Below are 19,000 nucleotides of genomic sequence, written 5' to 3'. Positions count from 1 at the left end.
TGGACGACCCCTATTCAGCTCATGAGCCCAATACATGATATGATTGTTCAGCTTCAATTTAAATTCAGTCTGAAGCGAACCTCCAGTTTCACAGCTGCAGGCAAGTCCAAAGAGAGCTTTAGACGGCACTATTTATAGTACACACATTGTAGCAATTGTGTTATGATGAGATGTTCCAGAGCAAATATCAACGTCTACAAGAGTTGAATGTTTTTAAAATAATCCTTAAATTTGAAATATTTTATCTTCCAGCCAATTATTGAGTTGAGGATTATTTCAAGCATGATACCACAGACTCTATAGCAGGACGTATAAATTATCCTCGATACTCGGAGTTGGGCTGGAATGTAAAAAATGTGAATGTTTCCTGAACATCTCTGTAAGTGGGTCTACTGCACTGTATTGCTAGTGCTTCCTATTTCCACGGAAGTCTCAAGCAATCAGGTGGCATTTTAAACTGCTGTCCCGACCCTGCTTATTATTACAAATGTCCTGTCCACTCATACCTTAAGGACAAGAATAAATTAATCAGCTCTTCAAGCCTGTCCTGGCATTCAATAAGATCCACAGCTGTTCTGCCTCGGGCTTCCTCGCCTGTTTTGTACCATTCTCCTTAGCTCTCAGTTGCCTGGTATTCAAAAATGTATCTGTATGATCGAGACTCCACAGCCTTCCATGGTAGAAAATTTCAGAGGTTTATTTATTTATTGGGATACAGTGCGGAGTAGGCCCTCCTGGCCCTCTGAGCCACACCATTCAGCAATTCCACGATTTAACCCTAGCCTACTCACAGGATAATTTACAACGACCTATGAACCTATCAACCAGTACGTCCTTGGAAACCACAGCATCCGGAGAAAATGCATGCAGTCACAGGGAGAACGTACACACTCCTTACAGGCAGCGACGGGAACTGAACCTGGATCACTAGTATTGTAAAGCATTCTGCTAACCACTAAGCATTCCGCGTAGTGGCATCAGCACTGGACTTCGGAGCGAAGGCTCCTGAGTTCGAATCCAGCCAACTCCCTTGCACGCTTTCCATCCGTGCTGGGTTGAGTGTCGAGCTAGCAACTCAGCCTTGTATGCCAACATGCCGCCCTCTCACCACCCTTACAGGAAGGAGCACTTTCCTATTCACTTTGAAACAGAGGTACAAAGCAGAGTTACATATCTTTCCAGCTACTGACTTGTGCTTAACTTCACCCGTCATGACGCTAAACTTGTCATAGTGCTCAAATTCACTATAGTATCCACGTGTAAAGTTCATTCTATTGCACGATCAAACCAAGTTCACCATTCATGTCTGTGGACTATGACTATGTACTATTGTTGCGCACATGCTATCCCCATTATACTGCACTACACTGCAGCATCTGGAGACCATATGTCTCCTATTACTTTCTTTCATTATATATGGCACCTCAATAACATCGTCTTCAGTGGCAGAAGTGTGTGGAGGGGATATTGAAGGAGATATAGTGAAGGAGGCAGGACATGAGCAGAAAGGAAACTGTTAAGGAAAGGTGGAAAATACAGAGGTGTGATGAGTAGAAGGGAGGAAATTAAATGGCTGAGTATCCTGAGAGGATGGCCGGCTGATGGTGTAGTGGCATCAGCCCCGGACTTCGGAGCAGAGGCTCACAAGATCGAATCCAGCCGGCTCCCTTGCACGCTTTCCAGCCAAGCTGGGTTGAGCATTGAGCTAGCAACTCAGCCTCGTAAAAGCAAGAAAGCCTGCTAAAACAACACTGTCATGATATTGTCCTGATGACTCCACTTCTTCATCTTCTTCAGCTGAGAGGATGGACCATTTAGGGGAGGGAACCAGAGAAGCAGAAGTGATATTTTCATCTGTTCTTCTGTCTGTACATATTTGTGTGTTTGTGTGTGTGTGTGAGGGGATGTGTATGTGATATATCCATATATGTTTGTAATGAATTTGGTGCAGCTAAACCAGATCTCCAATGGTTACTTCATGTTTTACAAATTCATAGAGAGCTATCTTGCGTTTTTCCGTTCTGGAATGAAGATCACAAGATCAGCAGTAACAGCAACAACAGACAGTCACTCAGCCCTCAAGCCTGCTCCACCTTTCAACAGGATCGTGGCTCACCAAATGTTCCTCAATTCCACTTGAATGACCTTTTTGCTTAACCCATACTAATTAGAAATCTACGTACAGTCGGCCCTCCTTATCCGTGGGTTCCACATGCGCGGATTCAACCAACCGTGGATCAGGAAAACCCTGAAGTTCTCTCTCCAGCACTTGTTGTCTGAGCATGTACAAACCTTTTTTTCTTGTCATTATTCCCTAAACAGTATGGTATAACAACTATTTACATAGCATTTACATTGTATTAGGTATTATAAGTAATCTAAAGATGATTTAAAGTATACAGGAGGATGAGCATAGGTTACCGCGGATCGAGATCAAGAAAAAAACTTAAGTTTTCTCTCCAGCATTCATTGTTTGAGCATGAACAGTCTTTTTTTCTTGTCATTATTCCCTAAACAACACAGTGTAACAACTATTTACATAGCATTTACTTTGTATTAAGTATTATAAGTAAATCGGAACAGGTACATCTGGTATTATTTAGCGCCAGTCAAACATTTTTCTTAGTATATAGTATATATTCTACTTTTCTATGCATATAAAACACTTAAGAAATGTATGTATTCCAATAATTAAACCACTGCGTTGCTTAGTAATAATTGTAGCTTTCATTGGGGCAGGGTCTTTCACATGCTCCATTATTCTCACTTTATCCTTTAAAATTGTTCCAATTGTTGACCAACTGTAGCCTAATGCTTTTCCAATGACAGATGGCGTTTCACCTCTTTCCAATCACTTTATTATTTCCACTTTATTTTCAATCTTGATCATTTTCTGTTAACGGAACAGAAACGCTGCGGATTCAGCAGCAGTCACGGACGGCGGTTCTTGGGCTCTGCCGGGTCCTAAAGTCCACCGTACTGAGACAGGTTAAATAAGGGACTTGAGCATCTGTGTTTTTTGATATCCGTGGGGGTCCCCGGAACCAATCCCCCACAGATAAGGAGCGCCAACTGTATCTCAATCTTAAGCATACCCAATTACTCTGCCCCATAGCTCCTTCTGACAAATAAGGAAAACTTCCCCATCTTAATTTTAATTGGGCAATGCCTTGCTACCGATGCTCTCTGGTTCTGGACTCTTCCATAAGAAGAAGAATCTTCCTAGCTTTTACCTAGTCTACATGCATTATAATAGAATTTGTGGAATTGTATCTCATTACTCTAAACTTCAAAGAATAGAGTCTCAGCTGGTTTGCTTTTTTCCTTGAAACTCCCCTAGCCCCTCCCCTTCCTTATCTGGGAACATCTCACTAAGTTTTCTCTGAATCATCTCCAATGAAGTATCTTTACACAGTATCAATGTTGGTCTCAATAGTGCTTTTCCAGGCGTCCGGTCTCACCTTATCCAAGATATTCACTTTGTTCCACCGCCAACACCCAGCCCTTCACTTTCTCTGCTTCCTAAGATTTACAAGCTTTCTCTTTCCTGGTTCTGCTGAAGAGACTCGAATGTTAAATGTTATCCACGGTGTATCTCTGTTCACAGATACTGCCTGGGCAGTCCTTTCGGAATGCTCTCTTACATCACACAGCTACTTTCAGATGCAAATGCCAGCAAACATCATTGATTTTGACAATAGAGACATTCAAAATGCAGTGACATAATCTTTATGAAACAATAGTAGGCTCCCATACACCACACTTGAGATCAGACTTGTGAATTATTCGCAACCTCCATCTCAGCAAGTGTGACCGAATTGTTGTGGTTCTCTTCCTAGAAAGAGGTTCAATTGCCATTTAAAGATTTGCATTTCAAAGAAGGTAACAATCAGGTTAGCTTCACATTCAAAGTGCTGGAGCTACTGAGCAGGTCAGGCAGCATCTATAGCAATGAATAGACAGTCGGTATTTTAGGTCAGGGCCCTTCTTTGGGACTGATTTCCATCATCTGCAGACTTTCTTATGCTTATGATTAAATTAGCTTTATTCATTACATGTACATTAAAGCAGCACAACATCCAGGTGAAATGTGTTGAAGACGTGCGAGGGACAGCCTGCAAGTGTCACCGTGCTTTTGTCAAAACAATGTGCCCACAATTTGCTGAGCCTAACCCATACATCTTTGGAATGTGGGACTGGTGCAGAGCCAACAACCTGTCTCTTAATGTGAACAAAATAAAAGAGATGGTTGTTGACTTCAGGAAGGGCATGGAGCGACCACTCTCTGCTGAACATCGTTGGCTCCTCAGTAGAGATCGTAAAGAGCACCAAATTTCTTGGTGTTCACCTGATGGAGAATCTCACCTGGTCCCTCAACACCAGCTCCATAGCAAAGAAAGCCCAGCAGTGTCTCTACTTTTTGCGAAGGCTGAGGAAAGTCCATCTCCCACCCCCCACCCTCATCACATTCTACAGGAGTTGTATTGAGAGTATCCTGAGCAGCTGCATCACTGCCTGGTTCGGAAATTGCACCATCTCAGATCGCAAGGCCCTGCAGCGTATAGTGAGATCAACTGAAAAGATCATTGGGGTCTCTCTTCCTGTCATCACGGACATTTACACTACACGCTGCATCTGCAAAGGAAACAGCACTATAGAGGACCCCATGCACCCCTCATACAATGTCTTCTCCCTCCTGCCGTCTGGGAAAAGGCTCCGAAGCATTCGAGCTCTCACGACCAGACTTTGTAACAGTTTCTTCCCCCAAGCTATCAGACTCCTCAATACCCAAAGCCTGGACTGACACCTTGCCCTAATGTCCTGTTTATTATTTATTGCACTGTTTTTGTGCACTTTATGCAGTCCAGTGTAGGTCTGTAGTCTAGTGTAGCTTTCTCTGTGTTGTTTTTTTTTATTACGTAGTTCAGTCTAGTTTTTGTACTGTGTCATGTAACACCATGGTCCTGAAAAAAGTCTCATTTTTACTATGCACTGTACCAGCAGTTATGGTCGAAATGACATTAAAAGTTGACTTGACTTGACTTGACTTGAAATCAGAGGACGTGGAGGATAACCATGCAGTCATGGGTAGAACATACAAAATCCTTACAGACAGCAGCTGGATTTGAACCCCAAACTTAAAGCTAGTCCTGCAATAACATTACAGAAAGTGCAATGCTACTGTGCCATCCCTCATGCACAAAGGACATGAAATGGACAAGCATGGAATATGGGAAGTATTTCACATGACCACAGCGTCACATATGTTTATAAAACTGTCTAGTCCACAGTCAGAGTTTTGCATTTGGTTCTGTTTGCTGTGATTGACTGGGTTGATCAGACACAAAACACCCAAACCAATACCAGTGTCCAGAAAATGTGGTAATATATGCACAAGCATGACAAAGTAATTTAAGCCTAATTTATTATCATAAAACAGAAAGCACAAATAGGTCTTACTAAATGCTATGTAGTAAGTTACAAAGATTTCCTCAGAGATTTCAGGGCCCATGATTCTCAGCCTTCACTTGATTGTTGCTGTCATTGGCAGACTTGATAATTACTGTCATCAGGGGAATTCCGAATCACCCTGGGTCAGTCCTAGGCACCTACCAATCCCAATTCCTCGGTCTAGGTGAAATCCCAAGAACTGAGCAAAAGCTGCCTCAATAAATGGGGGTTCAATCCAAAAGTATAGTGAGACACACAAGGACAAACTATTTGGTCTTTTGTTCTCATACCATTGGTGCCCTGAGGTCAAATAACTAGCTGTTATTAGCAATCACTTAACAAATCTACAATGTTTAGCTTGTACAGGCATCTTACATGTTGCAAGCTCACAAAGAGTTGAAGTGTTATTTGGAATTATTCAGACTTCCATCTAATATTTTTGCAAAATTTAGTACACCACAACACAGTTGCCCCCTTATTGGAGGATGTGGAAGCCATAGAGAGGTGTTCAAAAGAGGTTTAACAGGATACTGCCTAGATTTGTTCAAAGGAGATGTGCAGGGCAAGTTCTGCTTTACACTGAGAGTGGTAGGTGCGATTCCAGAGGTAGTGGTGGAGGCAGATGTAATACAGGCATTTTTAAGGGGCTCTTATGTGGGGGCATAAATATGCAGAGGATGGACTGTGTGCTGGGAGATGGGATTAGGTGTCATTAACATATCAGATCACTGGCCCAGCACATAGATACAATCATAAGGAAAGTGTGCCAGTGTCTTTAGTTTCTTAGGAAGTTAAGGAAGTTCAGCTTATCTTCAAACATTCAAACAAACTACTGCAGACGTACAGTTGAAAGTATCCGTATTGGTTCCATCATGGTCTGGTTCAGTGATTCCAATGTAAGAAGCAGTAGAGAGTGCATCTCCCTGTACCATTGCAATTACATTCAAGGGGCAACATCTATCATCAACGATTACAAGCATTTGGACATGCCATCTTTTCACAGCTACCATCTGACAAGGATTACAGTAATCTGAAGTCCCACACCAGCAGGGTTAAGAACAGTTACTTCCCTCCAACCATTCAATTCTTGAACCAACTGGCAAAACCCTAATCCGTAGAGTTTAACAAAATTATTACGACTTTGCACCAAAATAGACATTTTTATTTTGTTTGTTCTCAATCATGATTTTAGGCATAACTTACGTTTTTTCTTGTGAATGCTGCTTAACAAAGTTCAAAGTATATATACAACGTCCTGAAGAAGGGTATCAGCCTGAAACATTGACTACTTATTCATTTCCATCAGTGCTGCCTGACCCACTGAGTTCCTCCAGCACTTTTTGTGTGTTGCTTTGTGTTTCCAGCATCCGCAGATTTTCAAATGTTTCTGTATACATTGCACAATCTTGAGGTTCATCCCCTTACAGCCAGACACAAAACAAAGAAACCACAAAAGAAAGTCAAGCACCCAATGCGCAGAGAGAGAAGAAAATCCTGAAAACAGTAGAAGTAAACAAATAGTATTCAGAACTGAAGGGCACAAAGCTAGGCATCACTGCAGACTGAGCAGGCCACAGCCTCAGTTCAGCACAGAGCTGAGGAAAAGTCATGAAACAGCAAGCAGAACCGGCCCATCCTCGCTCCCAGTCCCAACACTCCAACCTTTTCAGACTGGCCCAGTGCTTAAGTCATCCAAACATCTAGTCATTCCTCACTCTTGGACAGTTTTGGGGCCTGGACCCTGCTGCTATGATTCAGTTTGTACCTGAACTCTCCAATTTGGCCCGGAGTTTAAATTGATCAGACATTAGGACTTCAAGTCATGTGAAATTGTGGATGATCTGCTATTCCTCAAGCATATGGATCTGTGGTCTCCCGTACTATAACAGTGAGGCCTAAAGCAAGTTTGAGGGATATAACCCTGTGCTTCGTTCGCACATGTTTCATCATTCTGGATTCAATAGAATTCTACAACTTTAGGTAACCTGAATTCTCAATCTGTATCTGTAATTTACTGTATCTGTAAGATATTCTTTTCTTTCTTTCCCTCTTAGGGAAGTGGCAGTATGATGAGCCTGGCTTGCTGGACTTAAACACCAGCGTCAGCTACAATGGCTGGGGCACGTGATAAGGATGCCCCCATGTCGGCTACCCCGCAGAGTGTTATACAGCCAGCTACATCATGGTCAATGCTCAGCTGGAGGGCCGAAGAAGCGCGATAAGGATCAGATGAAGAATGCTTTAAGGAAGTGCAAGATCAGACCTGAGGACCTGGAGGATGTTGCTGCTGACTGTAACACTTGGCAACAGCTGGATAGGGACGGGGTTCGTAATCTGGAGATGGAAAGAAAAACCGGAAGACAGCAGAAGAGAGCCAGGAGAAATGCAGCCATGGTTGCCATCACTACCACCACTACCACATATACATGTCCTACCTGCAATAGAACTTGTAGGTCCAGGATAGGACAATATAGGCATCAAAGATCTCACCGTTAAAAGAGTGGACGTCGTCATCGGATTTTCATGGACAACTGAAGAAGAAGATCCATTTTCCAATGCCTACTTTCTTTAATCTGGGTTCTTTTAGAATCTATTTATTCACTAATTTATTGAGATACAGAGTAGAATAGGTCCTTCCTACCCTTTGAGCTGCACCACCCAGCATTCCGGGGCAATTTACAATGACTCATTAATGTACTAACCAGTACAGCCTTGGACTGTGGGAGGAAACAGGTGCACATGGAGGAAACCCATGCCATTACGGGAATAACACACAAACTCCTTCCAGGCAGCGGCTGGATTTTCACTCTCTCAGCACTTCCATTCGCTTGCTGACCAGCTAACCTTATAGAACTTATCCCCGTGGCCAGCCCAGTTTCAAACCTATCAAAAACGTCCCCCTCCCCAAACTTCCTGCAGCTTCACAAGCTTCTTTTTATGTCACTTTAATTTCTGATGAGGCGTCTTTGACCTGTCAAATGAACCCTGTTTCAGTTTCTGTAGATGTGTCCTGACCTGCTGAATATTGTCAGCATTTTGCTTTAGGTTTCCAGGCTATGCAGTTTATTTTATTTTAATTTTCATATTCATGGTTGGCTTTGTGCCGCAAAGTTGTTGTAATACCCAAAACATTTTGATTTGCTTTTTGTGTTTTTCTCAGCCATCTACTCCTCCGAACTATATCCACCCATGCAGATCCCGAAGGGTGGAGACATGCTATGTGGCATGCTACTGATCCCCAAATAATCCTACATACTGTTGTGTTCAGTGTTTCCCCAGGCCATTTCATAACATAAATGCTATATATAATTCAGTGATTTAGAGGATCAATTTTAAATGTACAATTGCAGCTCTCTTGCAAGGTTTTCTGTTCTCTGGATCTTGCTACTTTCTATTTTGCTGATGCTTCAGCAAAATTAACAGTGGAGTATTGTGTGATCAAGGTGCAAATGATTCTGATTAGATCTCTTTCATCTTAGCCTGTCTCAGTCCATGTTGTTTGTTATTCATTTTATCTTCTGCCGTCCTGAGGAACCTTCTCTGCCACACCAGGTGTCTGAAGACAGCACTGTGGGAGCTGACTTCAAACCTTTCAGTTTGTGTCATTTAAAAAAAATGTGTCAGAGCCACATGACAGTAATTAACAACTGACAAAAATATCTATGGTTTGGCTGGAGGTGGGAAATTGCAGAGCTGAAATATGTTATCATTAAATTACTATTTGCACTCTTCAATTCAGTAAAGACTAGCGATTAATTGTACAAATGTAATAATATGTCCCACTGTTCAAGAACACGTCTAAAACGAGCAGGGAATCAAATACAAGGAGCCATCCTTTAGATGTTCTTTGTGTTATGATCCTTTATAAAAAAAAAGCTTAAGATGTTTGATCACTTTTCAACCTTAATGGATATGAGAAACATAGATCGGTAACTCCAGTAATAGTTAATGGCTATTGAACAAATACACTTCTTCAAAAATATGCCTTGCATTAAATAGTTTTCTTTCTGAAGTGATCATTTCTACTGTACTGAGTAATATGGATGAGTGGAATGGAGGAGCTGTGTGTTGAGGTGAAATTAGGAAGGATTATTCCATAATGCAAAAGTTGCCTTCTAGAAAACTGAGTGTTATTTAATAAAAGTATGTTATTCATTTTCATAATAATTGGGATAGATTTTTACAAATTTACTTTTTGTACATACGCAAGACCCATAATCTGAAAGTACTGCAGATATATTTTCCCGTATTAAGTCTTTCTTTGGCGCCATGCAACCCAGGATGACAAGTTTACTCATCAACAATCTGGGGATCGTGGCTGACAGGCAATACAAGATGACAGGCCTGTGAAGAATTATGTCCAAAAGAGCAGTTTGGAGATAATCAGCAAAGCAAAAATGCTATGAATGCTGGAAACCTGAAAGAAGAACAAAAATAAATTGAATATACTGACCAGGTCAGGCAACAGGTATGGAATGTCAAACAGAGTTAATGTTACAGGCTGAGGAACCTTCTTCTTCGGACATTACAGCAGCACAAGGCTGCAGCGGGGAAAGCTGCTGCCTCTGAGTTGCAGTGACTCATTTTCATCTCTGCTGTCCCGGTGCCGTCGAAGTGGAGTTTGAACGTTATCACTGTGACTGTGTTGCGTTTATCTGGGTGCTTGAGTTTTCTCCCACATATGTTTTGGAGATTAAACGTCTTTAGTGCATATGTGAGTTGTGGAATCCAGGAGTGCTTGGTAGATGATGGAAATGTGGGAACAGCAGATAACAGGCAAAATTAGTAGGAGAACTGCTTTATGAGCTGGCATAGATTCAACGCCTTGAAATGGCCAGCTTCTTTGTAGGAAAGAAATATATTTAATAATAATCAGAATCAGGTTTAATATCACTAGCATATGTTGTGAGATTTGTTATGTGCCAGCAGTACATTGTAATAGAAAACAAAAATAACTGTTAAAAATGTTAAATAAGCCATGCAAAAAGAGAAAAGAAGTAGTGAGGTAGTGTTCATGGGTTCAATGTCCATTCAGAAAAATGTATTTCCAAATCACTGAGTGTGTGGCTGCAGGTTCTTGTACCTCCTCCCTGGTGGAGGCAATGAGAAGAGGGTGTGTCTTGGGTGATGGGCGTCCTTAATGATAGATGCCACTTTTTTGAAATATCGCTCCTTGAAAATGTCCAGGCTAGTGCCTATGATGGAGCTGACTGAGTTTACATTTTTCTGCAGTTTATTTTTTTTAGATTAGATTTAGATTAGATTCAACTTTATTGTCATTGTGCCGAGTACAGATACAAAGCCAAATGAAATGCATTTAGCATCTAACCAGAAATGCGAAGAATAGTGTTATTTACAAAATAATTGTGAATAAAAAGTAAGTGCTACAGCACACAAATATAAAAGTACTGAGACAGTACAATATGGGTGCAATACTACTTAGCGCTGTGATGTGAGGTTCAGCAGGGTCACAGCCTCAGGGAAGAAGCTCTTCCTGTGCCTGCTGGTGCAGGAGCGGAGGCTCCTGTAGTGCCTACCAGATGGGAGGAGAGTAAAAAGTCCATGGCTAGGATAAGATGCATCATTGATAATGCTTTTTGCCCTGCCCAGGCAGCATTTATGGTAGATGTTCTCAATGGTGGACAATTGGATGTCAATAATCCACTGGGCAGTTTTCACCACATGCTGGAGTGCTTTGCGGTCCGATATGGGACAATTGCCACACCACACTGAGATGCAGTTGGTGAGTATGCTCTCAATGGTACAGCAGCCAAGTCCGTCAGTATCCCGGGACACAGGTGAGCTTTCTTGATGCTCCGCAGGAAATAAAGGAGCTGTTGCACCTTTTTAATCAGGATGGAAGAGTTCAGGGACCAGGTGAGATCCTCGGAAATGTGGACACCAGGGGATTTGAAGCTTAATACACGCTCCACTACAGCTCCATTGATGTAGATGGGGACGTGAGTGTGGCTCCTAGCATGCCAGAAGTCCACAATGATCTCCTTGGTCTTCTGGGTGTTAAGGGCCAGGTTGTTGTCTGCACACCACACAGCCAGATGCTGGACCTCATCCCTGTAGGCCATCTTGAAATCCCCTCTGATCAGGTCAACCACCGTGGTGTCATCTGCAAATTTGATTATGGAGTCAGAACCATGTACAGGAATGCAGTCAAAGATGAAAAGGGAGTACAGAAGAGGGCTCAGCACACAGCCTTGAGGCACACCGGTGTTCAGGGTGAGAGTGGTGGAGGAGAGGTTGTCTAATTTAACAGATTGGAGTCGGTTAGTCAGAATGTCCAAGGTCCAACTGCAGCAGGATGAGCTGATACCACTCTGGTGAAGTTTGGTGATCAGCTTGGAGGGGTTATAGTATTGAATGATGAACTAAAGTCAATGAACAGTATTCTGATGTAAGAGCTGGGGCTGTTCAGGTGGGTCAGGGCAGAGTGAAATGCCGTGGAAATGGCATCCTCTGGTGACCTGTTGGTGCGATAGGCAAATTGATGGGGGTCCAGGGTAGTGGACAGACGGGATTTCAGATGTGATAGAACCAGTCTCTCAAAGCACTTTGCAGTTATGTGGGTGAGTGCAACTGGGCGGAAGTCATTCAGGTCCGTGGCAGTGGAATGCTTCAGCACTGGCACGATGGTGGTGATCTTGAAACTTGTGGGGACAACTGCCTGGGCCAGCGACAGACTCAAAATATCCGTGAAGACCCCAGCCAACTGCCTTGTACAGTCACTGAGCACACGGCCAGGTATTCCATCCAGACCAGCTGCCTTCCATACATTCAACCTGCTCAGGGTGGCGGAAACATCGGGGGTGGAAAGTGAGAGAGGCAGTTTACCAGGTGGGAGATCCGCTTTGAGGGTGACCTCCTTGTTCTCTTGGTCAAAGTGAGCATAGAAGTAATTGAGTTCATTAGGGAGGGAAGCAGAGCTGGAAGTGGGCACAGTACTAGGTGGTTAGAAGTCTGTAATGACCTGTATGCCATGCCACATGCGCTAGGGGTCCGAGGAGTTGAAATGCTCCTTGATTCTCTGTTTGTATGTGTGTTTAGGCTGAGAGATTCCCCTCCTCAGGTTGGCCTTGGCTTTTGATCCTGTGTAGTGCCAAACACCCTCATCCCCACCATATTAGATGGTGATACAGCCAGTTAGAATGCTTTCCATGGTACATCTGTAGAGATTTACGAGTGCCATTGCTGACATACCAATTCTCCCCAAACTCATAAAGAAATATAGTACTGCTGTGCCTTCTTTGTAACTGCATCAATATGTTTATCCCAAGATAAATCCTCAGAGATGTTGACACCCAAGAATTGCTCACACTTTCCACTTCTGATCCCTCAATGAGGACTGGTGTGTGTTCCATTGTCTTAACTTTTCTGAAGCCCACTATCAATTTGTTGGTCTTTCTGACATTGATTGCAAGGTCTTTGCAGCAACACCGCTCCACTAGCTGGTCTATCTTGCTCCTGTATGCCTTCTCGCCACCATCTGAAATTTTGCCACCAATAGTTAAGTCATCAGCAAATTTATAGACAATGTAATAATAATAATAATAATACAAATGGATGCCTGTCAAGTTGCTGATCAAGATGAAGTGCAGGACACCATTTTGTATTGATTAGTGCATTAGTGGCTAATGCATCTGGAGGAGGGGCATCTAGCAGAGAACTGAGGGTAGAATAAAACCCCGAATGGAACTTTGAAATACAGAGTATAGCAATTGCTGGAAGGGGAATGTTGGAAATGCAAGTCAGACAGTTTCTATAAAGAGAAACAAACTGAGTTGACAAACACTGAGAAACAAAAATTCCTGCCGCAGATGCTGCCTGACCAGCAGGCAGCTGTACCATTCACTCCTCTTACACTAGTGTCCTAATATTAATTGTTTAATTTGTGATACAGCACAGATTAGACCCTTCCAGCCCCAGCAATCCCACAGCCCTACAACCCTGATTAACACTAACCCAATCACGGAAAAATTAACAATAACCAATTAACCTTTAATCGTACGATTAGTCTTTGGACTGTGGAAGGAAACAGGAGCCCTCGGCGAAATCCACTGCATTCCATGGGGAGAATGTACTGAGACATCTTACAGTACAGCGCTGGAACTGAACTCCAAACTCTGGAACTCCTCGGACTGTATTAGTGTTGCACTAACAGTTACGTTACCACGCTGCGCTGTTACTTTGTCAGTTAGCTGCTGGTTCTCATATTCCTATCACGAAAAAGGAGAGTCTAGTTATCTCAGATTGTTTAATTCAGTACATAGCCCATGAAGTGTTTTTTCTCTACCTAATTTTATACAAAGACATAAGTATTGAGGTCAACGTGGGAGTAGAATGGGGAAATAAAGTGACAGGCAACTGGGGATCACTGCTCTGAAGTGAAAGGAAGTGTTCTGCAAAGCCTTCTTCCATTTTGAAGTTAGATTGTGTATCCCTAGTAAGAGATTCATCTTCTGATTTTTCAAAGTCTTTCCACCATAACTTTCCCTTGGCCCTTTCTCCATTACTTGGCAAACTTTTTCTTGACCCACTTTCTTTTTCAAAGTCACAATTGGACCTAACTCCTCCACATCTGCAGGCAATGCTTTCCAGATTCCAATCATAAGCTGTGCAAAAAAACAAAGTTTTCCTTACGTCACTTTTATTTTCCCTCATTCCTGTGGTCCATAGTTCTTACATTCAAACACCATCAATTAATTCACAGGTGACACCACTGTCGTTAAAATCTCAGATGCTGATGAGGAGACACACAGAACCAAGAGAGCTCGGCACATCTTCAAGAGGCAGTGCTTCTAGAGGCCTCTGTCCTCATTATTCTAAATATGCCCTGCTCCTCAGGGAGGAGGCAAGGGACCCTGAAGATCCACTTTCAATGAGTTCTGGCACTATTTATTTACTTTTTGAAATCAATAGTAATTTTTATGTCTTTGCACTAGACTGCAGCCACAAAAAAAACAAATTTCGCTTTGCATAAATAAGTGATAATGAAGCTAATTCTGATTCTTGATTCCTGCACCAAAGAAATAGCTGTGAGATTTCTTAGCATTTATATCACTCTATCAGTTCTCCTCCTAGCTGTCCCTTTTCTTAAGAAAACATCTCATCTTCTCCATTAACTGAGACTAAATGCTGGAATTCCCTAACCAACCAGCACTAACACTTAAGACCTGCAGTGGTCTCAGTCTTCTGAAAATTATTTGGAAATGATGACCTTCCCACTGACACCCACATCTTGAAATATGAATAAAAATAATGTTCCATATATTAAACATACAGTGCTGTTTATTTCATGCAATGGATGTAAAGTTAAACTGATCAGTGAAATGTGATGTTATAATTGTGCATCTGCAGAATCTCTTGTAGTTGTCATTGTGCCTTTTATTATGAATGCAAACAAAAATAAAATAAGCATTCAATAATACATTTTACTGAAGAACTTGCAGGAAAAATATAAAATCCTACCTTGCTCCTGTTTTTTTCTGTTTATTATTTCCAAGACAACTTTGAAATGATGTTTCAAAAAAGTGTGAACTTTTATATGATGTTAAAAGTATGGTGTTTGTGATTTGTTACCACAAACATCAAGAGGGAAAAAAAAAGACAGATTTTCCCTTTTAGCATTGTCCAACATTTTATACGCACTTGTTTTTATGGAGTGAGATATAAGGTGAAGTAAGTTACAATGTGATCAGGGAAGAAATTAGGATTTTATGTTATCATAATGCAGGTGATGTTGCCGTCCACTAATATTGTCTGTTTCTGCCTTGAGGAGGTGTTCATAGGCCCTCTCATTGGACCCCTGCTGTCTTTGGGATGATGGGTCTCCCATAATGGTCATGAGTGGGAAATGATGTAGTACTTTTAATAACAGTGGTGCAAGTTTTTCAAGTGTAATGACCTATTATATTTTGCTTGGCAGGCATGAGTCAAAGCTAAACTATCTCTGCACTCACTGCCTCTAATGTATTCTACATATCAAAGGATGAGATAAATTTCCTGACATGAAAGCACTTGAGGAAGCTATATTGCCAAGTTTAATAACTCTTAACTGAACATAGACACCTCCAATAACTTTGTCATTTATATCTGCTGGAAATGGGCATATCTCAAACAATATTTTGTTTGGTGAATTTAGAAGAAGATAACAGGGCAAAGTAGGTTCACATTCAAAGATGTTTGCAAAAGGGGTTTGAAAAACCTTAAGCATAGTGGGAAGGTTCAACTAATAAGTTTAACTGGTGATGTACAATACATCACAGACGCAATGAGACCAAAGTGAGCTGGCCGAGGAAGAGAAGAAATAAAATAAGAAAGGAATCAAGAAACAGCATGTGCCTTGGAGACACATCAGTTTCTCTATGTGCCACCAAGTCTGGAGGCTTAATTTAACCCATTGGTGGCCAAATCTCTCACATCTTGTCAAACCCGATGGACCCAGCAACAGAAAGGCTTCATCTGGAAGTCTTTGGTGCAGTCCTTCTACAGAAATAGAAGTTCTTTTCTTCTTGGGGATCCAAGCTCCCCACCATGAATCAAATCCCACCTTGATTCAGTTCATTCCCCTCTCCAGAACTGTCTGTCCACTTTGGAGGTTGAGCTCATGTGCTGGTCTATTGGGTCAAAAGATCCAGCAGTTTGTCCTGGCATCTCGTACACTGAAACACAAGCCTTTCAATCAGGTTGATCACCAGGCAGGAAAAGAGTTATAAGCAACGTATGCAAAGTTTGAATTCCATGGAGAGAGCCTAAACATCTACTTGAAATCAGACACAGTTATGTAACATTTTCCAGCAAAGGGCTTTCACAACCATCTTTTTAATTGTTTAATTTTGCTTGTTAATTAACAAACATAATTTTGATTCATATTCTATTCTCATTATGTTCTTTATAAAGATTACATGTGAATAAACAACAGAGAAATTCCAAATGTCCCACCTCAGCTGTGACTCCTTGGGTTCACTGGATTATTCAACTGGTTTTGTGGCAAAGTTGGCATTCAGATTTGACAATCAATGGGAAATATCTCTAATTACATCATTTGTTGAAGTATGCTGTACCATAAACACAAGAGACTCTGTAGATGCTGGAAATGAAAGAATTTTGCAACGCACACACAAAATGCTGGAGGAACTCAGCAGGTCAGGTAGCATCTATGGAGAGGAATAAACAATCAATGTTTTAGGCAGAGTCCCATTATTAGGACTGGAAAGAAAGTGGGAAGAAACCAGAATAAGAAAGTTGTGGGGGAATAGGAGTAAAAGCTAGAAGGTGATAGGTGAAACCAGGTGGGGGGGAAGGTAAATGGGTGGGGAAAGGGGAATGAAGGAAGAAGCTGGAAGGTGATAGGTGGAAAAGGAAAAGGGCTGGGGAAGAAGGAATCTGATAGAACAGGAGAGTTGACCATTGGAAAAAGGGAGAAGGTGAGGCACCAAAGGAATGTAATAGACTGGTGAGGAGAAGAGAAAGGGTAAGAGGGGAGCCAGAATGGGGAATTTGAAGATGTAACCGTGAATGAGTGGAACTACTTTGTATACAAACTAAATGAATAATTGTAGCACACACAAAATGCTGGAGGAGCTCAACAGGTCAGGCAGCATCCAGGCAGATGAAAACGGTCGATGTTTTGGGCCGAGGCTCAAAGGGGTACAAGCTAGGTGGAACCAGGTTGGTTGGGGAGAGGGGTTGAAATATGAAGCTGGGAGGTGGAAAAAGGTAAAGGGCTGGAGATGAAGGAATCTGATGGGAAGGGAGAGTGGACCATAGAAGAAAGGGAATGAGGAGGGACACCAGGGGGAAGTGATAAGCAGTTGAGAAGTGGTATGAGGACTGATTGGGGAATAGAAAAAAGTATTTTTATATAATTACTGGAAGGAGAAATCAATGTTCATGCCATCAGATTAGAGGCTACCTAGACAGAATATGGGATGTTGCTCCTTCACCCTGAGAGTGGCCTCCTCGTGGCAGAAGAGGAGGCCATTGTCCAACCTGTTGGACTGGGAATGAGGATAGGAGTTGTTGGCCACTGAGAAATTGTGCTTTCTACAGATGGGGTGGAGGCATTCAATAAAGCAGTCCCCCAATCTATGCCAGGTCTCACCAAAGTAGAGGAGGCCACACTGGGAGCATCAGATACAATAGATGAGCCAACAGATTTTTAGGTGAAGTACTATCTCATGTGGAAGGATGGCCTGGGGTGCTGAATGGAAGTGAGGAAGGAGATGAATGGGCACAAGTACATCAACAGGTAATCCAGCACTGTGGATGATGCTAGACCATAACACTAATTTCTCAAAATCTCCTTGCACTTGGAGAACCAATAAGTTTCAGGCAGAGCAGTTATCTTCCATCAAGGTGATAGTCTTCCACCAGCTACTGGTGTCTCTCTCTATATATGCCTGCAAACAGCCTTTGGAGCACAGAATATAATGCTTACCAACTATTCAGGATGAAACTCAATACCTACTACAGTACAGTGTCACCGACTGAGGCATTGTGGGAGAAACGGAATATTACGAACAGCAGATGGGCTGTCAGAGACCTCTGTACTCGGGCAATGGCTCTCCCTCTCTCTCTCTCTTTCACTTGATGGTGGGGGTGAGTTTGCTGCCGATTCTCATGTCGAAGAACTTAGAATAAAAGCAACATGGCAGATTTTAACCTTGTAATCAGTGAGTTGCTTTGTTTTGTTGGCCACCCCTCACTGAGGAAGGGGGCGACACCTCTCTGCCCCTTGTTAAGGAGAGAGGGCGGGTGGCATTTTGAATTGCTGGGCAGGCAATCAGTTTTTGTTGGACTGCAGATCATGGTCTCTGTGCCATTGTTTGCTGGAGGAGTGGTGGGCACTGAAATAAGTGGGGGAGTGGGAAGGGGGAGGGTTGATGCTTTGCTGCTGCTTGTGTATGAAAGCAGAATTTGGGGTTCTAACATTTTACTGTCCATTCACTCTTTGAGGTTCTCTTCTGTTTTTGTGGATGTCTAAGAAGAACAAGAAGTTTGGGATGTATACTGTATATATTCTCTGATATTAAATGGAACCATTGAACCTTCCTCTAGAGCTTCTTGACAAATGGCATTCCAGAAACAGATGGATTTGCGATTTTTCCTTAATGCTTTTGTGGTGAAGTCATGACTATAGCAATGCCAGAAGCATCTGATAGGGAGATTGTTTATCTCCATCAACCAAGCAATTTAATTTAATTATTTGTTTTACTTGGAGTAAGGGGTTCCCAACCTTTTTCTTATGGCATGGAACCCCTGATTTAGAGATACAGTGCAGAACAGGCCTTTCGAAGCACACTGCCCATCAGCCCCCGATTTAACCCTAGCCTTATCACAGGACAATGAATAGTGACCAATTAACCTACTAACAGATACGTCTTTGGACTGTGGCAGGAAACCAGAGTGGTTGGAGAAAACCCATGCATTTTGTGGGGGGGTTGTTTAAACTACCTACAGAGGACACTGGAATTGAACTCCTAACTCCGAGCCCCCCGATTTGTAATAGCGTTATGCTAACCACTTACACTACTGT

Source organism: Hypanus sabinus, chromosome 5 (genome assembly GCF_030144855.1).
Source record: "Hypanus sabinus isolate sHypSab1 chromosome 5, sHypSab1.hap1, whole genome shotgun sequence".
Lineage (NCBI taxonomy): Eukaryota > Metazoa > Chordata > Chondrichthyes > Myliobatiformes > Dasyatidae > Hypanus > Hypanus sabinus.
The sequence above is the reverse complement of the archived record's forward strand: the minus strand, read 5'-3'. Positions refer to the sequence as shown.